At 44.2% G+C, this 9,528-nt stretch overlaps 1 long non-coding RNA gene across 1 annotated transcript; it reads right to left on the reverse strand.

Annotated features, from left to right (window-relative positions):
* Positions 1-1,833: 1,833 nt before the first annotated feature.
* LOC141974501 (uncharacterized) lies at positions 1,834-8,622 on the reverse strand. Its single transcript, XR_012635751.1, has 3 exons — positions 8,560-8,622; positions 2,766-2,964; positions 1,834-1,995 (listed from the first exon to the last, which is right to left on the reverse strand). It is a non-coding gene; the product is annotated as an uncharacterized LOC141974501 (long non-coding RNA).
* Between the last annotated feature and the right edge of the window lie 906 nt (positions 8,623-9,528).

Genomic DNA, 9,528 nt, shown 5'->3' on the forward strand with positions numbered 1-9,528 from the left:
CTGTAGCAGCGTGAAGCAAGGTTGTCCCCTCAGCACCATTGTTTTCAACTTAGCTATGGAGCCGCTCATTCGAGCCATCTCCAGCAGTGTAGGCAGTTTAGACCTGTATGGCAACAGCATGAATATCCTGGCCTACGCAGATGATCTGGTCCTGATCGCAGATAACCCCGAGTGTCTCCAAGAAATGCTTGACATCACCAGCCAGGCTGCCAGCTGGATGGGACTCCGCTTCAATGCTAGGAAGTGCACATCCCTGCATCTCAATGGCAGCAGAAAGGACTTGGTCCAGTCAATGCTGTTTCAGATCCAGGGTGAATACATGATCTTCCTTGACGATGGGGAAGCATACCAACATCTCGGCACGCCCACGGATTTCCATGTCCCACAGACACCTAAGGATACCATCATGGAGATCCTACAAGATGTGGCCAGGATCGACTCCTCCCTATTGGCACCATGGCAGAAGATCAACACCTGGAACACCTTCCGGATCCCCGTATCTCATTAGTCCTGAGGGGATCTGCCATGGCGAAGGTATCTCTGAACAAGGCAGACACACCATCAGGCAGCTAGTAAAGAAGTGGATGTTTCTTCCCCAGAGAGCCAGCAATGAACTGGTGTACATCTCGCACAGGCAGGGTGGTGCCAACGTCCCTCGTATGGGTGATCTGTGCGATATTGCTGTGATTGCTCATGCCTTCTGCCTTCTGACGTGTCCGGACGCCATGGTGAGGAACATCGCAGAGAGTGCTATGCAGGATGTCATCAAGAAGCTAATCGCAAGGACCCCCTCCAACCAAGATGTCGCCACCTACCTGAGCAGCTCACTGGAAGGTGAATTAAGAAGAGACAGGGGTGGCTTTGCTTCACTCTGGACTCGTGCCTACAATGCTACGTGACAATTGGAGAAGCATATCAGCTGCTACTGGATGTGGTGCGAGGAACACCAGGAGCTGGGAATCCTGGTGCCACACGTGATGAATACAGAGCACACAGTCGTCACAATCCTGGTGCCATGCGTGATGAACACAGAGCACACAGTCGTCACTCCGAGAGCTAGACCCAAGCTGGACAGGACCCTGAAGGATGACATCTGCTGACAATACGTGCAAAACCTGAACCGGAAGCCAGACCAGGGCAAGGCGTGTGAGGTGATGTGCAAGTGGGACGCCAGCAACCACTTCCTCCCTGAGGGCAGTTTCCCCTGATTTTACGACGGGAGGTTCATCCACAGGGCCCAGCTCAACTGCGTTCTGCTGAAATGAGCCACCCGCCATGGGAATCGGGACAAGCAAGGCAGGAAGTGCGGCTACACAGGACGTTACCCCACGTCCTGTGTAGCTGCAAGCCCTATTTCAGAGCCTGGCAGCTGTGACACAAGGCCATCCAAGATTGCCTAGACAGAGCCATCCCTCTGTTACCCAAAATTGGGCCAGTTAATAAGCTTAGGGAGGACTAATGACCCACCAGAGTTTGGCAGAAAGCAGAACGTTTATTATACTTATAGCTAAGCAAAAAAGAAGGGTGGCGGGGGGGGGATGTCACACTCACACTCGCATACTCACGTTCCCAGGACAGGCCCGGCACTGGAGATGTCAGGATCCTTCAAGGTAAGTGTCCCACAGCACAGCAATGGGCGGGGCAATGAAGGTCAGTCTTCCCGAGGCACAATGGAATGCAACGCGGTGAAGCACTGGCCAGGTGGTCCGGGCGAATGGCCTTCACGGGAGGTACAAGCTTATGAGTGCACTGCTGAGCACATGGCCTCTTCCCCTTTTAAGGACCTGCTCTTCATGCCCTGCGACTAGAGATGACTTGGCCGCATCTGGTTGGTCACACTCCACCCGGGCAGTGTCCATGCATTGGGTGTGTGATCGCTGCCTAATCAGAGTCCCAGACACCTTGTCTACCTGGGAGCTCTTCTGATCTTCCAGCTGTTCAGCCAGCCCGTTCATCCCACAAGCATTCCAGGAGGGAGTGGGAGGTGGAAAGCCACTTCACAGGTATTCAAAGAGGGAGAGGAGACAAAGGGATGGGGGAGGTGTAACAGACTTTTTGAGCATACAGGTTATACATAGCATAGTCATGCATAGCATACAGATCACTGTTGCTCCTACAACACCCGCTATCCATGAGAAAGGTGGCCGTGAACTCCACCATCCCTGGAACCAAGAGCCAACTGTGACTGGATATCGTCATCACTAACAAGGACCAGAAGAGCATGATTGTGGATGGTGGATTAGGGGACTGAAACACATGATTTATGAGGAGAGGCTGAGGGAACTAGAATTGTTTAGTCTTCAGAAGAGAAGAATGAGGGGGGATTTGATAGCTGCTTTCAACTACCTGAAAGGGGGTTCCAAAGAGGATGGATCTAGACTGTTCTCAGTGGTAGCAGATGACAGAACAAGGAGTAATGGTCTCAAGTTGCAGTAGGGGAGGTTTAGGTTGGATATTAGGAAAAACTTTTTTCACTAGGAGGGTGGTGAAGCACTGGAATGGGTTACCTAGGGAGGTGGTGGAATCTCCTTCCTTAGAGGTTTTTAAGGTCAGGCTTGACAAAGCCCTGGCTGGGATGGGGATTGGTCCTGCTCTGAGCAGGGGGTTGGACTAGATGACCTCCTGAGGTCCCTTCCAACCCTGATATTCTATGATTCTATGTCACATTGCCCTTCGAGAACAGGACCCTGGCCTTGCGTGACGCCTGAGCTCAAAAGGTGGAGAAATATGCCCATCTGGCCAAAACCTTGAGAGCTAAGGTTTACCTGGTTCGGACACACGTGCTGATTGTCGGTGTCCTGGGCTCATGGGACACCAGTAACAAGTGAGTGCTGAGAGAATGCGGAATCGGTCAGTGCTACGCCCGGCTGATGTGGCAACTCATAGTGTCAGACACCATCAGGTGGTCGTGGGATATCTACATAGAACACATCACTGGACATCGGCAATACCAGGAGCGATGAGCTGGAGGGCCAATGAGAAGCGCAGTCAGAATAGTAACTGAAATACTTCCCTGATGGATTGTATTTTCTAAATGGACAATCTACCATAAATGCTCAATTACTGAGGGACAATCTTCACTCATTCCTATATTTGCTTTCTACAATCAACTCACTGTACAACTTTTCATGAGTCATGTACCCAGATACTTGGATGCTAAAATCTAAACTGTATTGTTAGATTTATTCACCTAAATTTGGGTTATTGCTGATTTTGCAGTATATGTATCTTATGACTTTTAAAACAAACTTTGTATTTCTGGATAATCTAAGCACTATACCCAGATGTACAGACACTCTTTTCTCAACTTGTGTATTATACAATTTTTTAATATTAACTTAATAAAATTTTTAGTATTGAGTGCAGGGGTAATGACATGTTGTTCTCCTTATTGTATGAGTAGAGGGCAGCAGAACTGTGCTTAGCCTGCCCTGGGTGAGGGGTTCATAAGAATGGCCACACTGGGTCAGACCAAAGGGCCATCTAGCCCAGTATCCTGTCTTCCGACAGTGGCCTGTGCCAGGTGCCCCAGGAGGAATGAACAGAACAGGGAATCATCAAGTGATCCATCCCCTGTCACTCATTCCCAGCTTCTGGCAAACAGAGGCTAGGGACAGCATCCCTGCCCATCCTGGCTAATAGCCATTGATGGACCTATCCTCCATGAAGTTATCTAGTTCTTGTTTGAACCCTGTTATAGACTTGGCCTTCACAACATCCTCTGGCAATCAGTTCCACAGGTTGACTATGCGTCATGTGAAGAAATACTTCCTTTTGTTTATTTTAAACTTGCTGCCTATTAATTTCATTTGGTGATCCTTAGTTCTTGTGTTATGAGAAGGAGTAAATAACACTTCCTTATTCACTTTCTCCACACCAGTCATGATTTTGTAGACTTCTATCATATCCCCCTTAGTCTGCTCTTTTCCAAATGAAAAGTCCCAGTCTTATTAATCTTTCCTCATATGGAAGCTGTCCCATACCCCTAATAATTTTTGTTGCCCTTTTCTGAACCTTTTCCAATTTCAATATATCTTTTTTGAGATGGGGCGACCATTTCTGCACACAGTCTTCAAGATGTGGGGGCACCATGGATTTATATAGAAGCAATATGATATTTTTTGTCTTATTATCTACCCCTTTCCTAATGATTCCCAACATTCTGTTTGCTTTTTTGACTGCTGCTGCATATTGAGTGGATGTTTTCAGAGAACTATCCACGATGACTGCAAGATCTCTTTCTTGAGTGGTAACAGCTAATGTAGACCCCATCGTTTTATATGTATAGTTGGGATTATGTTTTCCAGTGTACTTTGCATTTATCAACATTGAATTTCATCTGTCACTTTGTTGCCCAGTCACCCATTTTTGAGAGATCCCTTTGTAACTCTTCACAGTCTGCTTTGAACTTAACTATCTTGAGTAGTTTTGTATCATCTGCAAATTTTGCCTCCTCACCATTTACGCCTCTTTTTCAAGATCATTTATGAATATGTTGAATAGGTCTGGTCCCAGTACAGACCCCTGGGGACACCGCTATTTACCTCTCTCCATTCTGAAAACTGACAATTTATTCCTATCCTTTGTTTCCTATCTTTTAACCAGTTACCCATCCATGAGAGGACCTTTCCTCTTACCCCATGACAATTTACTTTGCCTAAGAGCCTTTGGTGAGGGACCTTGTCAAAGGCTTTCTGAAAATCTGAAGGATTGTAAAGGAGGCTCTATTGGGATAGTGCTAGGAGTCTGCTACAAACCCCCAGGGTTGGACTCCAATATGTATAGTGATCTCTGTAATATTATTAGAGATAAATACTAGTAGGAATTGTATCATAATGGGAGGCTTTGACTTCTCAGATATAGACTATAGAATAAATGCTACTAACATCGGTAGGGCCCCATTTTCCTGGATGTGAGAGATGATTGTTTTCTTTGTCAATTGTCACCAAACTAACACATGGTGATACGCTTTTAGAGTTGATTTTAGTAAGTAGTGAGGAGGTCAGAGAAGAGCTTGTCATAGGAAATAATCTTGGGTCAAGTCATCACGAGTTGATTCAGTTTAAATTAAAAGGAAGGATCATCAAACCCAGGTCATTAACTTTGGGTTTTGATTTCAGAAGGGCAGATGTTGGGAAATTAAGGGAATCAGTTAACAAAGTCAACTGGACTGAAGAGCTCAAGGACTTAAATGTGGAGGAGGCTTGGAATTGCTTCAAGTCAGCTATCCAGAAACTATCTGAAATTGCATTCCTCGCAAGGGTAAAAACCTGTATGGAAAGGCTCCAAATCCTGCATGAATAACTATCTCAGAAAAGTTAGTAGTAGTAAACAGAGATCGTAAAGGGAATGGAATAGGGGGCTGATCAGCAAAGAAAGTGACATCATGGAAGTTAGAAAATGTAGGAACAAAGTGAGAATAGTGAAGAGTTCAGCTGAATTAGCTCTTGCCAAGACAATTAAGGTTTTTAGTAATATAAATAAAAAGAGAATAAGGCAGGATGAGGTTAGGCTACTATGCAGTGTGGATGGGAAGGAGATTAAAGATCATCTAGGTACGGTCCAAAAACTAAGAAATATTTTGCCTCAGTTTTCAATAAGGGTATTAATATGGAACATGTGCATGAAAACAGTATGGAAACCAATCTTAAAGTGCTTAGTGTACTGAAACTGGGGAGACTGGATAATTTTCATCCCAGAATACTGAACGAACTGGCACATGAGATTGCTAGTCTGGTAGCAAGGACTTTTAGTAAATCGATCTATTCGGGAGTAGTACCATATGATTTGAGAATAGCTAGTATCATACCTATATTTAAGGGGGGAAGGGGAAGTGATCCAGGCAAAACAGAGGTGTTAGTCTGACCTCAAGGCTTTAGAACAAATGATGAAGGAAAGAATAATTAGTTCAAGGAGGTAATTGGTAAAGAGGATGTAATGCAGCACGGGTTTACCAAAGGTAGATCGTTAGAGAGACACGGGGGTGAGACAATACCTTTTACTGGTCTAACCTTTGTTGGTGAGAGAGACAGCATCCTGGGATGACACAGCTACAATTACACTGTATACAACTGCATACAACAACGGCAGATCATATCAGAGTAACCTCATTTCTTCCTTTGAGAAAATAACTGATTTTTTAGATAAGGGAAGTGCAATACATCTAATATCTTTGAACATCATTAAAGCATTTGACATGGTACCACATTATTAGTTATTAGTTAATATATAATAGAAATTATTAGTTAAATTAGGGAAGATGGGGATCAGTCCAAGCATTGTAAGATGGATAAGGAACTGGCTAAAGGGGGGAAGGCAATGGGTTGTGTTGAAATTTGAAATTTGAATTATCTGGCGGGAGGGAGGTTACTAGCAGAGTTCCTCAAGGGTCGGTCTTGGGACCAATCTTATTCAAGGACATTGGCACAAAAAATTTGCTGACAATACGAAGTACAAAGCTGCTCACAAAGAGTTACAAAAGGGTCTCACTAAACTGGGTGACTGGGCAACAAAATGGCAGATGAAATTCAATGTTGATAAGTGCAAGGTAATATACACTAGAAAAAGAATCCCAATTATACGTACAAAAGGATGGGGTCTAAATTAGTTGTTACCGCTCAAGAAACAGTCCTTGGACTCACTGTGGATCGTTCTCTGAGAACATCGGCTCAATGGGCAGTGGCAGTCAAAAAAACTAACAGAATGTTAGGAACCATTAGGAAAGGGATAAATAATACAATAGAAACTATCATAATGTCACTGTATAAATCCATGGTCCACCTGCACCTTAAATACTGAGTGCATTTCTGGTTGCCCCATTTCAAAAAAGATCTATTGGAACTGGAAAAGGAACAGAGAAGGGCAAGAGACATGAGGAGGCATACAGGACAGCTTCCACAGGAGGAGAGATTAAAAAGACTGGGACAGTTCAGTTTAAAAAAGAGACAACTAAAGAGGGACATGACAGAGGTCTATAAACTCATGACTGGGGTGGAGAAAGTGACCAGGGAAGTGTTATTTACCCCTTCACATAACACAAGAACTGAGGGTAACCTGTGGAATTCCTTGCTAGGGGATGTTGTGAAAGCCAAAACTATAACAGGGTTCAGAGAAGAACTAGATAAGTCCCCGGAGGATAGGTCCATCCATGGCTATTAGCCAGGATGGGCAGGGATGCAACCCCATGCTATGTGTGTCCCCAGCCTCTGTCTGCCAGAAGCTGGGAGTGGACGACAGAGGATGGATCACTTGATGACTGCCTGTTCTGTTCATTCTCTCTGGGGCACCTGGCATTGGCCACTGTTGGAAGACAGGATACTGGACTAGATGGACCTTTGGTCTGACCGCGTCTGGCCGTTCTTATGTTCTTAAGAGGCAGCCCTTCAAACTTTGGAAGGATGCACCGAGAATGGCGAGGAATCCATTATGGGGATACACATGGTATAACTCAGAGTGAGTGGATGCAATTCAAAAGGGGCAAATATAGGCTGAATACCAGGAAACACTTTCCTGGCAGTAAGATCTAATGATAAAATGAGAAATCACCTCCCAGAGGAAGGGTACATGAAGTGCTTATCGGCAGCCACTCCCAAACACACTCCTCCCAAAGAGGGAGCTCTTTTTATATCTTTAGTAAATTCCTCTGGAGCGAGGTATGCTCTCAAAAGCTTCCTTGGATTTCTGGAACCATAATTCCATTTACCGAGTCAGCAGGTACAACAGACATTCTCTATAAATCAATCACCAGACATGTTCGTTCCTGTAGAACCTGGTCTCTTGGTGCAAAAGGAATTTTCTTGGGTGGAGCAGAAAAGAAGGTTACCCCAGGGTTTAAACAAATCTCATGTGCACCCTTAAACAAACTGATTTAATCAGTCCTTATGTTCTAGTCTATTGTTTTCATTTCAATCACAAGAGGCCTCTATTTTACATTAAATCAGTCTTCATTCTTCACACTCACAAAGTGAGCATCCACATTTATAATCACTTCACTGACTGACCTTTCAGCCTCTTTATATGTACATTCCACAGGCCATACCCTAATTATTGGTAGTTCTCTCCACTCCATGGGTGGGATTCAGTGATCTCTCTCTCTTTCTCTCTCTCTCCCTCTCTGGGAAGTTTAGCCCTTAAAGACATAGTCCCCAGTACCACACTAGGTTGCTAATTTGACTTTTTAAATTTTTTTAATTTAATTCTAATTTCCTGGTAAATCTTCAGCTTCAGTTCCTATCTCATGTTTAATGGTGTGAGGGTCTCCATTTAATCCCACAGCTCTTTTCCAGCCTTTATTTGGTACACGGTTCCAATGAGAAGTTCATCTACTACTTCACTCTTATCCTCAGTTTCTGGGACTCCATGCACATCACTTGCTTTGCATATTTCTGCATAGCGCTTCTTTCTGTTGCATTTTCTGCCATCTTCCCAATAAGCAGCACACTTAATTCAGGGATATGCAGGTCCACATTTCCCACATCCCACCTTTTGCCTTAGTTTTTGCCAAAATATTCCTATTTTTGCTGACTCATTCTGCTAATTCCTTATGAAGTACACTCTTACCAGGAACAGTTTGTAATGCCATCCATGTCAGCTTTGCATCTTTATTTTTCTCTTGGTTTATCTGGAGTTTATTTGTCATTTAGCTCTGTCAATACCTACAGCTTTCATTAATGTTCAGCCTGAATCTCTTACCAATGTCTCCTTTGAACTCTGGGCTTGTTAATACGACGAGCAAAGTTGTACTTTTTGCTTCAAACTCTGTTACATAGTGATCTATTGTTTCACCTTGCCCTTGGACACAACAGAGAACTGGCTCCTTTCACATTCTCTTTTCTGCCTTGGAGTTTGGGATTCACTGGATTTCTTTAAAGCCACATCCAGATGATTCCTTTCAATGCCTTGCTCCAAGGCTGAATGTGGTCTGATGTGCTGCATCTCCCTACACATGCAGGAACAGGGAAGCTAAACTTCTGTGGCTTTCCCTCTGCCACTCCAGCTAAATCAGAGATCATTGTCTGAACTCCTTCCATTATTCAACAGCAACTTCTCCTGTGAAGTTCACCTTCCCACTGAGCACCATGATATTTTCATTCAGGAGTTAGCCATGATGGATCTTCCTTCGCTATGAAGCATTTTATCATGTATCGAGTAAAGTAACATTGTCACCGCTAAGGAAGTCTTCATACTAAAATCATGGGCTGTTACTTTGTGCTAATTATTACATAAACCTCTAACCCATTCCATATAACTATTTTTTATTCAGCATTTACATTAGATTAGCACCCAGATTCTCCATTTGAATCATAGAGTCACAGAATATCAGGGTTGGAAGGGACCTCAGGAGGTCATCTAGTCCAACCCCCTGCTCAAAGCAGGACCAACCCCAACTAAATCTTCCCAGCCAGGGCTTTGTCAAGCCTGACCTTAAAAACTTCTAAGGAAGGAGATTCCACCACCTCCCTAGGTTACCCATTCCAGTGCTTCTCCACCCTCCTAGTGAAATAATGTTTCCTAATATCCAACCTAAAC

Source organism: Natator depressus, chromosome 19, assembly GCF_965152275.1.
Source record: "Natator depressus isolate rNatDep1 chromosome 19, rNatDep2.hap1, whole genome shotgun sequence".
NCBI classification, from domain to species: Eukaryota; Metazoa; Chordata; order Testudines; family Cheloniidae; genus Natator; species Natator depressus.